This window comes from Chiloscyllium plagiosum, chromosome 12 (assembly GCF_004010195.1).
Source record: "Chiloscyllium plagiosum isolate BGI_BamShark_2017 chromosome 12, ASM401019v2, whole genome shotgun sequence".
Lineage (NCBI taxonomy): Eukaryota > Metazoa > Chordata > Chondrichthyes > Orectolobiformes > Hemiscylliidae > Chiloscyllium > Chiloscyllium plagiosum.
Window position 1 is genome coordinate 44,237,598 of NC_057721.1, and position 23,049 is coordinate 44,260,646.

Genomic DNA, 23,049 nt, shown 5'->3' on the forward strand with positions numbered 1-23,049 from the left:
GTCCACTACACCTCCAATTTTGGTGTCATCTGCAAACTTACTAACTGTACCTCTTATGCTCGCATCCAAATCATTTATGTAAATGACAAAAAGTAGAGCACCCAGCACCGATCCTTGTGGTCAGTTGAGGGTGCGAGTGAAAAGACTCTCTGCTGTTAAGTTATTTAATTAGGTTATTATTAAAGTGATCTGCGCTGCAAATGAAGTATAATAGTGATGTGTATAACCCCTGCATTATGTTTCTATAGCTTAGTGTGTGTTTTTACGTTGATAATGCGGACCTCTTGACCAACCTGCACACTCCTGGTCCCATAGGTGCTGGATAATAAAAGGTTTGCAATAAAATATGCTGTTGGTAGAACACATATCATGGTTTGCAGCAGAGTCTGAATAGAACAAAAGGTTTCCAAATGTCTCAGTGGCAGATATTTGGAAAGGTAATTGTAGGCCAATTGGAAAACAGCTTTTGAGATAAGAGATAATCAGCAGGATCAGTTTCTGTAAGTACACATAGCTATGCAGATCTGTAGTTAAGCCATTGACCACCAAGGAGACTAACCTCTTTCGAATTATAAATTTAATTATTTCAAAATGCAAGCAATTCTAAGAATGCCTTCCTTAAAAGTAAAAGGCCCAGAGTTTCAAATACAATGAAAACTAAAGGCTAAAGACCCTTACTAAAGCACAGTAATTAGTTTACCTCTCTCATAAAAAAACAGGGAGATAGAAGGGATTGTTGATCTAGTTTTTTTAAAAAAGGAAGATAAGTAGTGCTGAAAGCACAATTCCACTTCCCTCCCAGTGAAATATAGCTCATGACTCCAGTGCACAACTCTCAGACTGATGTTGAACAGCACAACAATGCTGCCCGTTCATCCAAATTCAATAGTCAATTGGTTTTTCAGTGACACACTTCCAGTACTCCAGCACTGGCTGAACAGGGTCTCCAGATTACTGTTGTACTCAACCCATCCTATCTCAATGACTGGGTGACAACCTGGAAGAGTGGATGATTTTCACCATGTACTTCATAGACAGGGAAGAAGGGAATCAGATGGAGATGTTGAGGGAGTCAATGCTAATGATGAGTATGCTGAAGAAGCTAGGATCATACTGAGAGAGGGCAAACAGGCCTAAGAGAACCTGTTATGAGGACAAATAACATTGTGTTAATATGTGGCCAATAAAGATTAAGCCAGTAATGGCACAGTCTTTTCTGGCTTTGAGTAAATGGTTGGTTAAAATGTTATTATACTTTATTTGCCATTAATCATGAGATAATCAACTCCCTTGGCATTAACAACCTCCTGTTTAGTTTCCTGACCAGAGCATCAGAATGACTTGAACCTCAGTTTGACTTCATCTATTACAGAGATGCAGAGGGATTAAGTTGTGCTAATCAACACCAAAAACACAAACTTCTTAGTGTTAAGCTCTAAAAGCTTCTTAAACAGGTTCCCACTTTGCAGAGGTTACATTCCTCCCAGAGGGCAGCAGAAAACCACTATCTTGGAACATGTGAGCATGTACGGTGATCAGCGCCCGTCAAGATGGTCTACAAAAATAAATTATCAGAAGCGTGAACATCTTTAAAGAAACCACAGGACTGTCATACAAAGCACTATAATTTTGCCAAGTATCAGGTTGTACATAAGGTACCTTAACAGACCATGACTAATGTTGGCAAGATGGCCACCTGGGCTTTTTAATTCTTCTCTTCCCACCAGTACGACTTGGTGCCACCTTGGCAGCTGCAGCTGAGGTACAGCAAGCTGACCGACTGCTTTAGTGAGTGCCTCAGACAACTTTGGTGAATGATGACTCTAGTGACCTTGAATCTAGAGGGCTACAGCTTGAAGTCTTCTTGAAGTCTTCTGCACAGGCTAACGTCCATTAGCTCTGACCTAGTGGAAGTATTCGGGTTCCTAGCAGAAGGAATAAGATGCACCAGGACACCTCTGGAATTTCCTGAGTTGACATTTTCTGAGTGTTTCTCTGCCTCTCCTCTACCCTGTCAGTGCACAATGAAACTTCTCACAGCTCCTGAGCGAAACAGGCACATGAGGGAGGTCATGGTTCCTTGGTAGCCTCTTGCTTAGACAGGAAATGATGTGATCATGGTTTGAACATATCCAAGAGATAATGATTGTCCTGTTTGATCGGGCTCTCCACAACTGCTGCCACCTGTTCAAACTCGTATGCCCTTTGCATCAGTGTGTTCATGGTCTTTGACTCCTCTTCCAGAAGTTTCCCTGCTTGCTACCACATCTCTCTCAGCTCAATCATTATTGAGTCGAGAGGCTCATTATCCATACTGGGCTCAGCAGGAGCCCTATCCTCCAGCAGTCCTCCAAGTATCCGAGACATTGACCTTTTCTTCCTTCTCTAACTGCCGGCCCATATAGGTGCTGTGCTCCAACAACCACAACCATCTCCCATGTGTCAGGTATAATGATATTATGATCTAATGATGTTAGATTCACATTGATCTTGCATGGCTCCTGTAAAATGTACATAGTGCATATTGGTAGTGTGCCTGGGAAAGCTATACAAAGGAACCTCGATTACCCGGCAAATTATTATCCGAATATCGGATTATCCAGCAAGATCGCAAGGTCCTGATGCTTGGCTAAACAATGTTACCTGGCATTCGATTATCCAGAATTTGATTAACCGAACGAAATACTCCCCGCCCGTGTCCTTTGGATCATCGAGGTTCCTCTGTATATGGGGGAATAACAGAGAATGTGGCATCTTCAGAGATCTGAGGAAGCATATGCTTACATTAGCTGAGATGGGGGGAATGAGGAGGGTAAGAGATTTAGGGATGAAGAAGGTAAGTGGTGAGATTTAGGGGATGAGAGGTTTTAAAAATGTCGGGAGTTTGGTGGATGTGTTGGAGAACCAAGGCTGGTCTTCTAACTGCCCCACCTCCACGTTCACATGCCCACCTCCACACCCACCCTCCCACGTCTACACACACCCTCCCACCTCTACGCCCACACTCCCACCTCTACGCCCACACTCCCACCTCTACGCCCACACTCCTCAAGCTATCCATCACGGCCTACAAAATACAGTGAAATTGACCCTTGTTTGAAAAGATAATTATAGCATACAAAGTCACATATTGGTCACGTATACAGTTTGCAAGTCCCCAAAGTGTACAGGTCTTTTTAGCTGGTGAAGTTTCTGCTCCTCTTTTTGCTTGTGTTAAATGTTTGTCCTTCTATTTGAGGCTACAGAAAGATGCATGAGTGCATTATTGACAACTTTAAATACTGTAAACAAGCAACGGCCAACCTCATCTATGTTCTTGCAGGCATGCATTCATTAATTTCTGGGTTGAAGTCATGCTAAACATGCGACATCAATTTGTAACAGCTTTGAAACTCAGGATATAGTGTTATTCCTCACGTTTGCTGATATTAACAGCATATGTCAAACATGGCTCAAGTTGAATCCGAATAGTTTTTTTTATTATTTACGTTTTCCTTGATTAAATCTGCATTGTTGTACAATATAATTCAACAACTTATTGCACAAAGAAAAGCAGATCTGGAAAAACTAACCTGCCTCTAGATGCAGAATACAGCTTACTGTCAGTGCAGACATCTGTGGACAGATACAAAATGCTCGTTATAAGTCTTTACTTGCAGACAATAAAATTGTTCTTAGAGAGTAAATATACTTACCACAGAGATGATAAGTCACATTATTAGTCTAACTGTGTTATTGATGAATCACATGCATAGATATGAAAGACAGCCTAGTTTATGAAAGGTCAGGAGATGGCATTAAATCCCAATTAATCTTTATATGCTCCAATAGAAACAGCTGACAGCCAGTGTATCAGTGACTGCAGCGCATGGTTGAACAATACTGTAGGAGAACAGCTTCCTTCTCACTCACTGGTCAGTAAATGAAGGAATGGGTCTCAAGTGAATATAACTAAAGGTCTAAAAAGATATTGCTGCATTTGTCAAAGTCATGGCAGTTAATCAGAATTCTCCCGTTCAAAGGTAGTTCGAGTTCTATGCATTTTTCACCTCTGGTGCTGATTTTCTCAGAGTAAACCAAAGTAGACGTGAACTTCTTTTAGAAAATGAATCAACAACCCTGTCACAAAATAATGTCATTTTTCTATAATCCCTAAGAAAATGCAACTGCTAAATGGTCAGATCTTTAAAAAATGTAATGATTGTTGAGACCATTAATTGGATCAGTTATTGACAAATTTTCAAAGGCTCTCGAAGTTTATAGAGTCAAAGAGTCATAGAGATGTACAACACGGAAACAGACCCTTCGGTCCAACTCGTCCATGCTGACCAGATATCCTAACCTAACCTAGTCCCATTTGCCAGCACGTGACCCATACTTCCCTAAACCCTTTCTATTCATATACCCATGCAGCTGCCTTTGAAATGTTGCAATTGTACCAGCCTCCATCACTTCCTCTGGCAAGTCATTCCATACACACAACACCCACTGTGTGAAAAAAGTTACTCCTTAGGTCCCTTTTACATCTTTCCCTTCTCACCCTAAACCTATGCCCTCTAGTTCTGAACTTGCCCACATCAGGGAAAATACCTTATCTATTTATCCTATTATGCCCCTCATCATTTTGTAAACCTCGATAAGGTCACCCCTCAGCCTCTGACTAGCTGAGAGATTGTGTGATTTACTGTTTGTTCTTGTTGCTGATTTCAGACTTGATGGTGGATAGGGACAGTACAGTTGAAGCTTTCAGTTCAGGGACAAGTGAATCAATGAAGGTTCCTGTTCCTGTTTGCTGCCCAATGACACTGCTGGAAATACAAATATATGGTGAAGACAGAAGCTAGCTCAGCTGTGGTAACTCCTGTGTAATTGACTGGCCCCTGATAATCGGGACTTAAATTTTGTGAATGAAAAGTAACCTTCAGATTGAGATATTAGTGAACAGTTGTAGCCTGAGCCTGGGAGCAGTAGGGGAACAGAGATAAAAATTTGTGAACTTGTACCATTTAGTAACATAGTGTAAAAGTGAATTTTAAACTTTAACAGGTTTCTATTTCCTCCTGTTTATTTTTCTCTCTGTAAAATTATTCTGGCCTGTGAAGACAAGCAAGTGGCACCAGAGCCAGAACAAATTGCTACTTGACCTGCAAACAGCAAGTGCAGAGAAGTTTGTCTTCCAAGTTTTTTGTGACCATTTTTTGTTCATTTTAATATTCCCTTTCATGAATTAATCCATTCATGAAAAGTACTTGAGTACTAATATTAAGATGGAAGCATGTTCGTATAACAATTCGATAAACAATCCAACACTGTAAGAATTTGAAATTGTTTTTGCAAATGGGTGAATTACAATGATATAGTGCATTGGTGAGATCATACCTAGACTGCTGTATATAGTTTTGGACTCCTTACTTGAGGGATGGATGTATGGATATAACCACAGGAAATGATGTCACTACAGGAAATGACATCATCATCCCAAAGAAACCCAAACATATAAATAGAAAGCAGGAATTATCAGCAGTGCTTCACCTGGAGGCTCACTAAAGATGTGACCTAGTGCAGTGATGCAATGTCTGGAAATGAACCTTCCAGCTCGGCAAATGATGTCACTACAGGAAATGACATCATCATCCCAAAGAAACCCAAACATATAAATAGAAAGCAGGAATTATCAGCAGTGCTCCACCTGGAGGCTCACTAAAGATGTGACCTAGTGGAGTGATGCAATGTCTGGAAATGAACCTTCCAGCTCGGCAAGCAAACCTACATCCAGAACCTCAACCTGAGATACAAATCTTCTCAAAACTCGCTATGGATATATGTGTTTTGGAAGTAGCCCAAATAATATTCACTAGCCTAACTCCTGGAATGGAGGGATGTCTCATGAGGAAAAGCGTGTGTGTCCTCAATTCAAAAGATAGCCAGCCAAGATGGATGCCAATGCTTGCACAGTGGCTCCTGTTACATCACACAACTGAGAGAGAACCCCTATTGTCAGGGTGCAGTCTGCACTATGTGGATGCCATCAGCACCTGTGCACGCAGAAATGTTTGTTCTCTGAATCATTGCCAAAAGAAGCATAGTCTCGCTGCAACCCTCCACCCTACTTCCCATGCCCTGGGTACGATTAGAAGAGGTGTGTGTACCACTCCCCCAGCACGGCCACTGAAAGCCATAATAAGCAAAATCATGATTTGAAACAGATGGGAATCGATATAACAAGGCCCATGTAAGCAAGAAAGCAGCAGTCTACTTCCAGTAGCACAATGACATGTAAACCTAGTCTTAGAGAGAATCAGAGAGGGTTAGTGACTCTGGGTCAGTTCAGGGAGATTCATAAGCTGTAAGAGGCAAAGTGGAACAGGAAGTTGGTGCAAGTGATGAGAAAAGGGTGCAGCCTTGATCACTCTGTGTGGAGCTGGTGAGGGAGAAAAAATGTGAAGTAGCTATTGAAAATTGTGATATTTTCTCCTCTAACCTCTAATGAGTACACTTATGAGCTTTCTCCACCCACTCCTCTGACTATATGGGAAATATCATCTTTGTTATAGTCAACTACAGTGTCATTTTGCACTGTAGCATTGTGTTGGAGAACCACAGTGTAGCACTGTAACATTGGTTTGTGTGAATTGCAATCATTGTACCACCTACTGATGGTGGTGATAATAAATGGCCCATGAAAGGTTGGACAGTTGGACCGATGCTCATTGGAGTTGAGAAAAATGCAAGATTATCTTATTGAATGGTGGAAGATTCTCTGAGCAAACATGACATGGAAGATGCCAAGAGAATGTTTCTGTTGTGGTGGGATCCAGAACTGGGGCATATTTAGATCCACAAAGGAGTTCAGTGTTACCAGGGACCGACAGAACGTGGTTTTGTGACCAGAATCAGATCAGCCAGGATCTGATTAAATGATACAGCAGTCTTAAGGGGGGTAGTGAATGTGAACTTTCTTCACTTTCGATTTAAATTCATTTTATTAGAAAAAAGGTTCATGTGATAAAGCAGAAGAACCATTGTACACCTGTGCCAGACTCCTCAAGTACCCACAGTGGTAAACTTGGCCCTGATGTATGCAAATGGCTAAATTCAAAAGTACACAAAACTGAATCAGTGTGTGAGCTAGTAAATGGCATAGTTCTCACTAACCCTGCTTCAAAAATCCTGCCAGAATTCCTTCAGAGAATGTAGTTTGAGAGCCCACGTACCTGACTCACCAAATATTACATGCAGTCAAAACGCATCATCTTATCAGACCCTGTCACATAACCAAACTCTGTGTACTGAGTCCAAATTATTAGAACAATATGAGAAAAAAAAAGACATTTCCACTTTTAGAAAACAGACATTTAGTTGATATCCACTTTAATTCACACCCATCTTTGAGTTGTGCGTGGGCAGAATAACTCTACTATACTTGCTTACAATACACCAAGAGTCTTACTAAGGCAACGGTGTTTTTAAAGTGTACTTGTGGGATGACAATTCAAGTTATATGTTTACAACTATAAAGATTCATCACGTGGAATATAGTCACTTACACATGCTAACTGCTGAGCACTTGATTGATTTTCATTAACATTGCAAGGGTTTTATATGACAATGTCGTAAACTATTATACTGCCCAAATTTTCAAGCAGTTAAATGTGTTTACTAGGCTCTGCAAGCTGAGGGTGAATAATAGTGTAGGTCATTACCAGGCTCAGATGCAACTCTATGAAAGGAGCACACACTCATAGCAAAATGCATGCAGATTTATAGGAAATGGACTTCTGGCCTCATTTATATTCTCTGAGTTAGCTGTTGCCTCCAGTCACACAAAAAGCAGCTTGTCCAATGACAGAAACTAATTTCAGGCCAACAACAGCCACCCCAGGAGGAGGGTTGCAATTGGCTCAGGAGGGGCTGTGTGATGGACCAATCACTAGTCTTGAGCACTTGGATGCACTATTCTGATTGTATTAGCTCCAAAGGAAGAAGCTACAAAGAATCAAAAATTACCTTTAGCTGGGCCATGTGAAAAGTCTGAGTGGAGCTTTGTGTCTGTCATGAAGTGACAGTTTGTGGCACGGGCCCTCAGAATGTCAACTCCTAACTTACATGTTTTAAGCATCGAGGCTCTCTAAAGAATCGTCCCCTGTAAATTTGGCCATAATGACTGTGCCAATCAGATGCAATCTATTCTGTTGCTAACTTGATCAGCTTTGCACCATTTTGAAATGGTGCATGTCAGTGACACTTCCTCTTTAAATATAATTTAATACACTGTAACCTTAACTTCTGAGATATAATGATGCGGTAATAAATTTCAAGTCATTGGTTACTGTTGATGGTCTGCAGGGAGCATACTTTAAGTACTAGAATTTTCACCATATTGAAAGCATAGCAACAATGCCATGATATATGTGAGATTTTGCAATTGCTTTCAGTCTGAACAAGTTTGCTCTTGAAGATGCGTTCAAGATTAATTGTGCCTAAAGAGCAAGTTACATAATTTACTTTTATGTTGAAATCACCTTTAAAGGTCACCATTCGTGTTTCATTAATATTCATAAGATTAAGAAGACTTCTGCAGAAAATATATTTCAATTAAGCTTATAAACTGTCAAGCAGGCTATCCTAGAGGATGAACTGCAGAAACAATATTAATTGCATTAATTATACAGTCAAAAAGGAAGGCAATATTGCAATTAGAAGATCCTGAATAAAGTCTCAGTTGACATTCAACCAGCAGCTTATTATTTCTCAACATTTCTTGTGAATTGTGAGAATAGCAACAATAATTACGGTATTTTCTGAAATAGAAAATTTGAGAAAATTTCTAAGTGCTGGAACTGGGGCGAGAATACAGTATTTTTCTCCTCTTTTTTTTCCAAAAACAAAAACAAAATGGTTCTGAATGTCTGTCTGTGGTCAAGTAGGTTTGAGCCTGCCTGAGCCAATTAGTAGTCAGTCACCTGTTAGAGCTGGTATGATCTGCAAAAGGATACATCCTCACATCAACTTTGGCAGCTGATATCTCTCCTGTGCTTGTGGTGTTTGCTCCCACAGCTAGAAAATCGATCCCTGTGATTTTTTTATTAAGAATATTTGTCGCTCAGGTTGACATTCAGGTTGTAAGTTTGCTCTCTCAGCTGGTAGATTTGACCTCCGATGTTTCATCACCATGCTCGGTAACGACATCAGTGAGCCTCCAGTAAAGTGTTGGTATTCTGTCCCACTTTCTATTTATGTGTCTTGGTCTGTTGTGGTGGGTGATATCACTTCTGGTTCTTTTTCTCAGAGGTTGGTAAATGGGGTCCAAGTCAATGTGTTTATTGATGGAGTTCAGGTTGGAATGCCAGGCTTCCAGAAATTCCCATGCTTGTCTCTGTTTAGCCTGTTCCAGGATGAATGTTTTGTTCCAGTTCAAGTGGTGTCCTTCATCTGTATGTAAGGATAGTAGTGATAGTGGATAGTGGCTTTTGATGGCTAGTTGGTGTTTGTGTACCCTGGTGGCTAGTTTTCAGCCTATCTATCTGATGTAGTGTTTGTTACGGTCTTTGGAGGGTATTTTGTAAATGACATTTGTTTTGCTAGTTGTTGATATAGCGTCCTTTAGATTTATCAGCAGCTGTTTCAGTGTGTTGGTAGGTTTGTGGGTTACCATGATGCCAAGGAGTCGGAGTAGTCTGGCAGTCATCTCTGAGATGTCTTTGATGTATGGTAGTATGGCTAGAGTTTCTGGGCATGTTGTGTCTGCTTGTTGTTTAAGAATCGGTGGACAGTGTTTAATGGGTACCCATTCTTCTTGAAAACATTGTATAGGTATTTTTCTTCTACTGCTCATAGTTCCTGGGTGCTTCAGTGTGTTGTGGCCCATTTAAATAACATCCTGATGTAGCTCCATTTGTAGGTGTTGGTAAGCTTGCTTCTGTAGTTAAGTATCTGGTCTGTGTGTGTTGCTGTCCTGTAGATGCTGGTCTGCAGTTCTCCTGAATCTATCCCTCCACTAAAAATCACTGTGAACCCTAGGCCAGTGTCCAAACCCCACTGTGCTTCTCTCCTGGACCTGGGATCTCGTTCCCCTCCCCACCCCTGTTCATTGGGGATGAAAGTTTGGTTTTTACCAGTCTTGGTTTACCAGCTATCAATACTGCCAAGGGATCTTACTGAAACAGAGGCGAATCTCTGAGTGTGGGATGTCTCTGATCTAACTCCACATCTTGGCATCATCTTTTCCTACATTCGTAATTCCTGGCAAAAATATGGAAATAACAAAATTAACAGGATGATCCCATTGAGGAAGAACATCTCATTTAACAAGAAGATATGAGAAAATTTGCAAATTTTGGTAATAAACAGAAACATCGTTTGCTCCTGCTTACATAAGAAACTGAATGAGACAGAAGAGAAAAGGAATCTGGCAGAAAAATGTTCTCAATTACAGTTAAAGTATTTTGCCAAGTGAGATTCTTGGCTCCTTGCCTGCCATAGCACGGGACAGATTTTCTTAAGCAGTCTTCTGCTTCTCACCTTAGTTTCATAAGTGGGCTCTTCAGTACCCTTGGCAGGAACCGTGTGGCAGGAAAAATGGATGTGTTTGACATGGTTGAAACCTGATGGCATTCACACCACTGGTGTCATCTTCGATACTCAATTACACATTCTTCCAGACCTTGCATGGTAGGAGATGCCTCTCACACAATGGTGTTAGAAGATTATTGCACTGAAAGGATAACTCATTGTCTGCTTTGTAGACCTAGAATATGGAGGCTCTGATTGACACATATTTGGACAGGAGGATCTTTTTTTTTCCATCTGATCTCCACAGCAGGCCATACCACTTAACTAAGCCTGCCAGGATCCAGAGAGCACCCTAGATCCGTGCTCTGTCCTGGGTGAACTGGGATGCTCCTCCAAGGCTTATGTGCCACCATCTTCTCTCTGCTACCTCATACTCACAGGGCCAGCATTCATTCTAACTCTGGCACTGCACGTCCATTTCACCAAGCCTCATGGATTACTACCCTCAGTAGTGCATGCATCATGTTCACTCAATGGTTCTCATCCGCACTATCCTCCCAAACAACTGGGCGGCACGGTGGCACAGTGGTTAGCACTGCTGCCTCACAGCGCCTGAGACACGGGTTCAATTCCCGCCTCAGGAGACTGACTGTGTGGAGTTTGCACGTTCTCCCCGTGTCTGCGTGGGTTTCCTCCGGGTGCTCCGGTTTCCTCCCACAGTCCAAAAATGTGCAGGTCAGGTGAATTGGCCATGCTAAATTGCCCGTAGTGTTAGGTAAGGGGTATATGTAGGGGTATGGGTGGGTTGCGCTTCAGCGGGTCGGTGTGGACTTGTTGGGCCGAAGGGCCTGTTTCCACACTGTAATTAATCTAATCTAATCTAATCAACTAAGCCCCACAGCCTTCTATACTTCCCACTCAATCACTGGGGATGCCTCGCCACCATTCCTGCATCACAACTAACTGCTCTTCCATCCATGTTGAGCATGATCAATCCCTCCCTTTGTCTCATTGAAGGAACACTGGTCCATAACAAAGGCATGATTTCCAACAAGGTTCAGGGTGGGGAGTGGTGATGGTGGTATGATGGTTTCTCAGTCTCCAGATGGAGAAAATACCTCAATTAGCCAGAAAAGAGCAATTGGGAATGACCAACTAACTCAGTAAGCTTCATTATACAGTGCTGCACTCCCAATAACATCAGTGTTTGAGATTAGGGATAATTTCTTAGCACTGCATGTTCTAGAGCTGACCAGAGAGCACGCATTACTGGCCTGATGTTGTGCAATGAGGCGAGATAAATTAATCATGCAATAGTGCCCCGAGATAGCAGAAAACTTAAATGGTTCAATTTTACTTTTAGATTGCAGATTAGAGGAGAAGGTCTGAGACAATTTTTTTCAGATTTCAAATAAAGGCAATTAAAAGGTCATGTTAGCGGAGCATAGAGAGTGCATGAATGTGAGTTGGTAAATCAAGTTAAAGGAGAGGTCAACAGAGAGATTATGTCAGATAATTGAGGCGCTGTTTCAGAATATGCAGAATAGACCCATTCCAACAAAGAAAGAAAATTCCATAGTCTATGGTGAACTGGAAAGATTACAGACAGTATTGAAGTTAAAAAGAATGTATAAAATTCAGCAAAGGAAAGGTGCCAGGTGAAAAAGTAGACCAGAATATAAAAACCAGCAAAGAATGATTAATAAGTTAACAAGGTGGGAAAACTTAGAGTATGAGAGAAAACTAGTTAAAAATATAAGGACTTATATTAAGAGTATATATACTTATTAAGATATACAAATTTAAAGAAGTGAAATTAAGGAAATTAAGGAAGTGAAAAGCGAAGCAATATAAGATAAAACTGGAGAACCAGTAATGAAAATTTAGGAAATGGCAGATGAACTGAGCAAGTATTTGCAGCTGTTTCACTATAGAGGATGTACATACCATCTCAGACCCTGTGATAGTTCAGGAAATGGAAGGGAAACCTCCGGATAATCAATCACCACTGAAATGGTACTGAGTAAATTGTTGGACTATGGGTTGACAAGTGCCTGGATCCTCATGTACTTCATCCAAGGGTCTTTAAAGAAGTGGCTATTCAGATAGTTGATATATTGGTTTCAATTTTACAAAACTCTTGATTTGATCATGGTTCCATTAGATTGGATATAGCAAATGTAACAGTGAGCGAAACAGAAAGCAGAAAAGCACAGTTCCAACTAGCTTAACATCTATCTTCGGGAAAATGTTAAATGTTATTGTTTGAAAGTTATGGCAGGTCACTTGGACATTTTAAGGTAAATAGATAAAGTCAACATAATTTTGTAAAACAGATATAATGATTGACCAAACGATTGGAGGTCGTTGAGGAGGTAATCCATTCTGTGGATGAAAGGGACATACCATAGAACACAGAACATGGAATGTAGTACAGTACAGAATAGTACAGGCCCTTCGGTCCACAATGTTGTGTCAAGTACTTATCATAATCTAAGATCGACTTCACCTACATACTCCTCAATTTATTGCCGTCTGGTCCAGCTTGTCCAGCAGTTGTTTAAATGTCCCTAATGTCTCTGACTTTACTACCACCACTGGCAGAGCATTCCACCACTCTCTGCATTAAGAACCAACCTCTGACATCTCCCGTATACCTTCTTCCAATCACCTTAAAATAGGATCTCCCCAGGACAGCCACTTCTGCCCTGAGGAAAAGCTTCCAGCTATCTACTCTATCTATTCCTCTCATTTCCTTGTACACCCCCACTAAGTCACCTCTTTTCCTTCTTCTCTCCAGTGTGAAAAGCCCTAGCTCACTCAATCTTTCTTCATAAAACGTGCCCTCCAGTCCAGGTAGTATCCAGGTAAATCTCCTCTGCATCCTCTGTGAAGTATCTACATCCTTCCTATAGTGAAGTGACCAGAACTGAACACAATATTTCAAGTGTGGTCTAACCAGGGCTCTATAGAGCTGCAGGGAGAAAGTGACGACTGCAGATGCTGGAGATCAGAGCTGAAAATGTGTTGCTGGAAAAGCGCAGCAGGTCAGGCAGCATCCAAGGAGCAGGAGAATCGACGTTTCAGGCATAAACCCTTCTTCATGCTTATGCCCGAAACGTCGATTCTCCTGCTCCTTGGATGCTGCCTGACCTGCTGAGCTTTTCCAGCAACACATTTTTCAGCTCTATAGAGCTGCAGCAAAACCTCGCGACTCTTAAGCTAAATTCCCCTGTTCATGAAAGCCAAAACACCATACGCCTTCTGAACAACCCTATCAACTTGGGTGGCAACTTTGAGGGATCTATGTTTGTGGATCCCAAGGTCCACTGTTCCTCCACACTGCCAAGAATTCTGTCTTTAACGCTGTATTCAGCATTCAAATTCAACCTTCCAAAATGAATCACTTCACATTTATACGGGTTGAACTCTATCTGCCACTTCTCAGTCCAGTTCGGCATCCTGTCAATGTCTTGTTGTAGTCTGCACTATCTAGGTGCCATTGGCAAACCTACTAACCCACCCTTCCACTTTTTCATTGAGGTAATTTATAAAAACCACAAAGAGCAGAAGCCCAAGTACTGATCCCTACGGGACACCACTGGTCACTGACCTCCAGGTGGAATACTTTCCATCCACTACAGTTCGCTGTCTTTTTTTCGCCCAGCCAATTCCATATCCACCCAGCCAAATTTCCCTGTATCCCATACTTCCTAGTTTTCTGAATGAGCCTACTGTGGGGAACCTTTTTGAAATTAGATTACCAGTAGGCATTTGATAAGGAGCCTCATCAATGGTTATTGGGACTCATAAAACACACAGTATCACAGAGGCTGGCAACCTATCCTTTTCCTTCAACCAAAGATCCGACCCACCACTGCAGTTGATGGGCCCTCATCTCTGTCCAGCCCATTTCCCACACGTCTACCCTCACCCCTTCCCTTTTGTCCCACAACGATAGAGTTCCCATGGTCCACACTTTTCATCCCACCAACCTATATATGTATAATTGCACTCATACACAGAGATTAGAAATGAGAGGTAAATCGAAAAAGGAAAAGCAAAAATAAGAATATACAAATTATTCTATGGCTTGTCTATGATGAATTGATTGTGAAACAGTGCAACCACTAAGCTGATCGTTTCTGGTGGTGCTAACCTCAGCAAATTTGGAAATCCTTAATGCACTAATTAGCCAAAAGGGGTTTGTCAAGTTTCCTTCAATAGTGGCTCTGTTGACAACTTGTTTTGAGCAATCAGACAGACTTCATTCCTCTTTAGCTATACATCCAGGGGTACCTAGTAGAATGTATCAGCTGTGGCTTTTCATGACACACTTCAGTATACAAGAACTTGAACCACAACCTCGCACAATAGAATGTAAGCTTTCGAGAATACTAGCACATGGAGAACAGGAATTAAAATTACACTTTAATTTCATTTCATAGGTGTCCCTAGAAGAATAAAATAAGCGCTGCCTTTTGCCCAGATCTGCCTTTTCTCAACTTGTATCCTGTCTGCAATCTGACCCACAATCCACAGGAAATCATAGTTCTGTATTTTGATTGGTATTTCTTCCTTTGAAGTATTGCCATCTAAAGTTCCCTTGACACTCTTTAGAAATGACATTCCATGATTCCTCTCAAGACTCAGTATAATCCATGGAGCAATTTCAATCAACTGCCAAATTTACATCCTCAGCCATCTTCTCATTTGTATGACTTTTGTTTCAAAAAAACATGTGCCTTGCTTCTAAGTTATATCCATAAATAATTCGGGGTCATGATTTTTTGTCATGCTTTACATACTTAGAGTGTCAGGTATTAGGATCCAATCATTAAAGATAGCATCTTGTACAAACAGCTAATAATTGCTAATAAAACACTGGGATTTATTTCTGTAATACAGAAGTACGAGTTATTTTAAACTTGTGTGTGATCCTGGTCAGACCACAGCAGGCACAATTCTGGTTTCTATTCTGTGAAAAGGTCATAGAAGCATTGAAGAAAACACAAAGAATGAGTCCTGAGAGAAAAGGAAGTAAAAAGATATGCTGAAAGTCTGAAATGAGGTGTGCAGAATGGAAGAGGAGAGGTTCAGAATATAAACGGCAACAGAACCTTGTGAAAAAATGTCCTGTTTCTGTGCAGTAATTTATTTTCCTTCTGCTTTTCACTTACTATGAGGGGTCAAGACAATGCTACTCAATCACCTCAGAGTCTTTTTGATAGTTTTAGAACCTAATGTCCTTTGTTAGGTGATGTATAATATATTTAACTCAATGTAAATTGTAAACGAATACTGTTTGCAAAGAACATCTTATTCATTTATCTTTTGTTTGTATTTCCCTATGCATCTCTGGAAGGCCAGATTTTTTACTGTGATATGGTTCCATGAATGTCAGGCACTTTCTGCACTTCCCCCTAAATGGCTATTCTTCACAAGGAAGTCTCTTCAACCTGTTCTGTTCACCTTGTACACTGCTGACTTTGACACCTGATGTTGAAGGATAGTCCGTGAGGCATTACAGGCTGCTATTGAATTAATCATGTGAACAGATCAATTTCCCTGTTTGCTTAGATCTGTGAGCATTAAAAGCAATAATGTTTTCCTCTGGATTTCTTAGACTTTCTCTGGATTTAAAGTTCTGAGTTGCACATGGTATGCATAAGTGGATTTTTGGACAGTTAAAAGTGCATTTGGAATATTTTTATTGATCTGGTGCTTTTCTTCAACGCAACTCTGAATGTTTTAGTCATTTCTGTGCAATGTTGTTATCCACAAAGAACTGCTGATCACTGCAATATTTTGGTTAACTTTCTCAAGAACAAATTAAATGCTTCTGTATCATAACCTAATTAGGGCACATTTCTCATGAATAAATCCATAAAAGGAAAATGGTCAAACCAGTGCTTGTATGAAATGATCTTAAGCTGTCAATATGCCATAAGCTCCAATATAAAATTAATCCCCTTACCTCTTCAGTGTTTGACATGATTAAGTATACACTTTTGAAATGTTCTCAATGTCTATCTTAGCAGGTGAAGTGTTTTTTTCCAAACTGAACAGTACTCAGGGTAGGGTAAAATGATTCTTGGAATCAAAATGGAATCAGAAAAGCAGCTTTGTGGATAGTATAGTAAACATGCTATGGAAAATAATTCTACAGATTCACTATCCTCAAGGATAGGATACTCTTCCTCATCTCTGTTTTAAATATAACACCCTCATTCTGAGATTATACCCTCTGGTCCCAGACCCTTCCACAAAGGAAATAACCTCTCTGCATCTCACCTGCAAGTCCTTTGAACCTGCTAATTGGCTCTGGACGGGCATTCAGTAATTATGCTATTTCTACAACTGGAAGCAATACTTTTCATCAATGCCAGGTATCACTGGTTCCAAAGCTAATATTTATGTCAAATATTTACACTGCTTCTATAACAAAGATTAATGAATGGTGTCTGGGGATATTTGGCTGTGACAAAATCAGAAATTGCTGGAAAAACTCAGCATCTTCATAACCAATAGTAACTAGAGAAAGTTTGGTATCTTCGCTTGTGGAGAGGTGGGAAGAGGGGGACTGAGTCAATGATGGGTTTTGATGGGGCCCAGAGAGAAATAGAAACAGACAAACGAGTGGATAAAAGTCAGTCTGGGAGAATGGATAATTGCTAATGACCATCAGTAGTGGCTGACAACTGGTTGTTTGTGGTAGCAAGGCCTGGTGTGTGGGGGTGGGGGTATGACACAGGAAGTGCCACAATGACTTCTTCCATTTCTTAAATAGATTACCAGATGGTGCTTATCCTGTGTCATAGCTTTAATGTCTTAAATTGTCCTTTGCTAATTATATCATCCCGATTGTAAGCACGACTGTGACTACAAAGTAATATATGAAGCACTTGAAACACTTTATCATTGAAGGAGTCTCCTGGCTTACCAACTGAGATTGCCTTCCTGCTGGCACAAAATAAAGACTGCACGACATTTGAACAAAAAGTCCAGGCATTGAGTGTTAGCTTAAAATACTTCATGACTGCGGTGTTATCCAGGAAGCAAATACTGCCATGAAAAGCACAGTTGGACTCAGTAACATTATAGATACTCAATTATTGGTGTTATTAGAGCTTTTGTAAGCATGGCTAGGCATAATGTTTGTCCATTTTCTTCAGAAGAGAAGCATGTAAATGTGTTTCACATCAACATCTGAAAGATTACAAAACTGACTACATAATTGATATGGTTACTAAGTTTTTTTGTGTACAGGACATACCTGGGCAATTTTCCACATTGTCAGGTAGATGCCAGTATGGTAAGTGTACTGGGACAGCTTGGCTAGGGAAACAGTAGTTGTGGAGCACAAATCTTCAGTACTATTGTTAGAATATTCTCAGGGCCATAGCCTTCACAGTATCCAGCACTTCCAAACATTTATTGATATCATGAGGAATGAATCAAATTGGCTGAAGACTGGTATCTGTCATGCAGGGGACCACTGGAGGAAGCAAAGATGGATCATCCATTTAGCACTTCTGGCTGAAGATTTTTCAGCCGTATCTTTTGCACTTCTGTGTTGGGATCCCACCTCATTGAGGATGAAGGATGTTTGTGGAGCTTCCTCCAGTGAGTTGTTTAGTTGTCCCCCACCATTCCCAAGTGAATGTGGCTGGATTACATAACTTAGATCCAATCCATTCATTGTGGAATCACTTAGCTCTGTCTATAATTTGCTCCTTATGCTGTTTAACCTGCAAGTCATTCTGTTTTAGAACTTCGCCAGGTTAGCACCTCATACTGAGGTATGCCTGGTGCTGCACTTGACATGCACTCTCCATTAATCCCCTGGCTGGGTGGTAATGGTAGAATGAGGCATGTGCTAAGCCATGAGGTTGTAGATTGTGCTGAGTACAATTCTGCTGCTGCTGATGGCTCACAGCACCTCTTGGAGGCCTAGACTTTAGTTGTTAGATCAGTTTGAAGTGTCCACTATTTAACATACTGGTGATGTCACACAATACACTATCAATGCAAGGACATTACTTCATCTCCACAAGGACTGTGCAGTGGCCACTCTTACTGATACTGTCATGGACAGATATATCTGCAGCCAGGAAATTGGTAGAGATGAGGTCAAGAACATTTTTCCCTCACCACCTGTGCAGATCCAGTCTAGCAGCTATGTCCTTTCGTACTTACCCAACTCAATCAGTAATGTTGCTGCCAAGCCACTCTTGGTGGTCATGAGCATTGAAGTCTCCATTCAGACATTCTTAGTATTTCCTCCAAATGTTCTTCAATGTGGGCATGTACCAATTCATCCACCGAAGGAGAAAGATATGTGGAAATAAGCAGGTTTCCTTGTCAATGTTTGACCTGATGCCATGAGGCTTCATGATGTCTGGAGCCAGTCCTGAAGAAGGGTTAGACCTGAAACGCTGACTTCTCCACCTCCTGATGCTGCCTGGCTTGCTGTGTTCTCCAAACCTCCTGCCTATCTACCATGAATTTGTACAGCACAGAAAGAAGCCATTAAGCCCAGCTGCTCAATACCAGGAGTTAACCTGGAATGATCACCCTAGCCTGACTTCCTCCTGACTATTTAAACCTCTTTAATAACAATAATTTTTGTAAAGGCTAAATAAACTTAACTTCCAGATTTTTACATTCATTGGATTTGCCATGTCTTAAAATAATCTATCAATACCTTTTCTCATTCATTTGGTGATGCAGATAAAGGGACTGCTGATTATAAACCGGGAAAGAAATAAATGCTGAATGGGTCCTAGCAGGAAGTGGGAATAGATGAAAATCAGTTGGCTCATCTGAAAGCCATCTAAACAGAAGAGGTTTTGGGTGTGGGTAACAAATATGGAGGAAAGGGTTCACTGTCAGAAGTTGTTAAACTCAACATTGAGTCCTAAATTACTTAGGCATAAGATTAAAGTGTGATATCCCCAGCTTGCATTGAGGTTTGTTGGAGTACTACAGCAGACCTGAGACAGAAATATTGGCATGGGAACAAGGTGATGTGTTGAAGTGGCAGGCAAGTGGATGCGCAAGGTCATTTTAATGGGCAAAACATAGATGTAGTCCCCAGTCTGCATTTCCTCTCCCAGTGTAGAGCACACCTCATTGTGTGCAGCAAATGCAATAGACTAGGTTGAGTGAAGTGCAAATGAAAGTGGGCCTTGGATAGTGAGAAGGGAGGAGGTAAATAAGCAAGCATTACACCCCCTGTGATTTCACAGAAAGGCACTGTGTAGGTGTGAAGGAATGGAAGAGGAGTGTACCAGTGTTTTCCAGTGAGAACAGTCCCTGCAAGTGCCAACAAGGGAGGGGAGGGGAAATTGTGTCTAGAGGTGACTTGCTGCTGGTGTCCTGGAGATGACAGAAAGCTTGACACCAACCAGGACAAACCAGCCGACTTGATTCGCACACATCCACAAGCATTCACTCTCTCTATCACCAATGTTCAGTAGCAGCAGTGTGTACTATCCACAAGATGCATTGCAGAAATTTGCCAATTGACCCCTCTGCTGGTTTTATCCTGGGATGGGACAGGACATAACTAGGGAATCATGATAGTGGTTTCTGGGACACTGTCTATAAGGTATGATTCCATGAGTATGACTATGTCAGGTTATTATATGACTAGTCTGTGAGACAATTCTTCCAATTTTGGCACGAGCCCCCAGATGTTAGTAGGAGGACTTTGTAGGGTTGACAGGGCGGTTTCTGCGGTTGTCTTTTCCAGTGCCCAGGTCGATGCTGGATGATTCATCCAGTTTAATTTCTTTGTTGAGACTTCATAGTGACTGATACAACTGAGTGGCTTGCTAGACCATTTCAGAGGGCAGTTAAGAGTCAACCACATTGCTGTGGCTCCGGAGTCACATGTAGGTTTGACCAGGTAAGGATGGCAGATTTTCTTGTCTGAAGGACGTTGGTGAACCTGATGGGGTTTTCCAACAATTGACAATAGTTTCATGGTCATCCATGGAATCTTAATTCCAGATTTTTGTTATTGAATTCAAACCCAGTCCCCAGCTGGATTAATAGCCTAATAACAATACCATTAGGCCATTGTCTCTCCACTTCTTTCATGTGGCTCTCAAGATACATAGCTTTTTCTCACCAGAGCCTATTCATTATCTGCAAGGCACAAGTCAGAATTGAGGTGAAATATTCCCCATTTGCCTAGATGAGTGCAGCTCCAAGTTCAAGAAGCTTGATATGATCCAGTGCAAAACAACTCACATGATCGGCACCACATCCACAGACATTCACTCCCTTAACAACTAATGGTCAGTATAGGAGAATGTGAGGACTGCAGATGCTGGAGATCAGAGTCAAAAAGTGTTGCGCTGGAAAAGCACTGCCAGTCAGGAACCATCCGAGGAACAGGAGCTCTTCAAAGAGCTTATGCTTGAAACATCGACTCTCCTGCTCCTCTGATGCTGCCTGACCAGCTGTGCTTTTCCAGCATGATACTTTTTAACAATGCTCAGTAGTAGCACTGTGTATCATCTACAAGATGCACTGCAGAAACTGTCTAAGGGTCCTTTGACTGCACCCTCCAAAGTCATGACCGTTTATATTCAGAAGGACAAGGATAACAGATATATGAGAACATCATCATTCTTAGGCAAGCCACTCATCAACATGACTTTGAAATATGTCACTAGTTCTTCATTATCATTTGGTCAAGATCCTGAATCTCCCTCCCTAATGGCATTGTGGGTCAATCTACACTAAACGGACAGCAGTGGTTCAAGAAAGCAGCTCACCACCACCTTCTCAAGAGCAAGCAATAAATGCTGGCCAGCACCAATACTCCTCTATGTTGAAAACCAATTGGAAGATATACTTAAAATAATGTGAGTTTAGGAGTTTAGATAACTTAGTTTAGTTCAATTTGGTTGATCTTACCTGATCAAAAGTCTCAAATTAACATTTTCAAACCGTGCAGTTCAGATGTGTCAAGTTTGACAGAGATATTACATCAGGAATGGCTAAGGTACTGAGTTAATGAACATTTTCAAACTTTATTGAACATAATCAAAGAAAACAATACACTGATTTAACAACTAAAGACTATTTAAGTGACTAATAAAGAACACAAATATTATAAACGGACAAACTTCAATACTGGATCCAAATCCTAGCTCACTGTCAGACTACTTTCTTCCTCATGATAAAATCACCTCCAGTTTTCACCCCTGGATGACTGTCCCCTAAAACTGACCTCACAAGGATTGATCTGAAACCCAGTCTGAATCAGGAGCATACTTGAATTGCCGTCAGAGTATATGAGTACTCACAAACATAACATTCCATTACCCTTCATGCTCCCCTCCACCCCCTCACTTCTCCCCGCCCCTTCCCAGTAATAAGAGGTTGTTTTGAAATCTAATTCTCTAATAATGTGTTCATTGTGAACTAATTGGATCAATCCATATGAGTACAAGGTCTCTTACCCGAGAACAATGGAGTGTCTCAGGCGTAATTTTTTCATTTTAACTGTGAACAATTACTATTCATAAATGTTCCTGACTTTAGTGGGTTTACTGCCAAGGACACTGCAAGTGATAAGACCTTGGAAGTGCTTTATCACTGACTTTCTCACAGTCGTTGTTAACCATTCATTTTATAATACGGACAGTTATTAACGTAGTTAGTGGAAATTAACAAGGATGCAGCTTTTATTCGCTGATTATCAATTACATATCCTTAAATTACAGTATAATTGAAAGCTTCTAATTAATCATTTGTTGATGGCCAATAACTATTCATAATTCTATTCATAATTATGCTAACCTGGAGATTGTTATATGTGTCATAATCAAAACTTGCATACATGATCATGCATGCAAAAAAAAACACATGTAGGCCACTCAGCCTCTTCAGTTTACTCTGTCAATAAATTAGATAATAGCTGATCGGATTATAATGTCAAATGTGCATTTCCATCTACCCCAACAAACTTTCAACTCCTTACTTAATAAGAACCTATCTTAGCCTCTTTGCCATATTCAATCAGTAGAATACATATGCTTGTAAAGTCAAACCTCTAACATGGAAATCATGTCAACAACACAAACCCAGGTTTGCTTACCTTAGCAAGGGCACAGTAAGGGACTGCAATGTACATCTAAAGAACAATTCATAGAAACATAGATAGCTGGTAAAGGAGTAGGCTGTTTGGGCTATCAAGCCTGCTGCACCATTCAACGTGATCATGCCTGTTCTTCAATCTCAACGTTTCACTCCAACTTTTTCCCCACATACCATAAGACCTTCGGCTTTGGAAAGTCTACTTCCTTCTTAAACATATCCAGTGACTATAAGCCGAAAAGCATATCTGGCAGACTGAGCCTGTGGCAGGTTGTGAGAGAACAAACAAGAGAGCAGAGCAACTTGACCTCATTGTCACCAATCTATCTGCCGCAGATGCATTTGTCCATGACAATAAAGGTAGGAGTGACCACCACATATTCTTTGTAATTACAGGGTTCCATCTTTACAATAAAGATA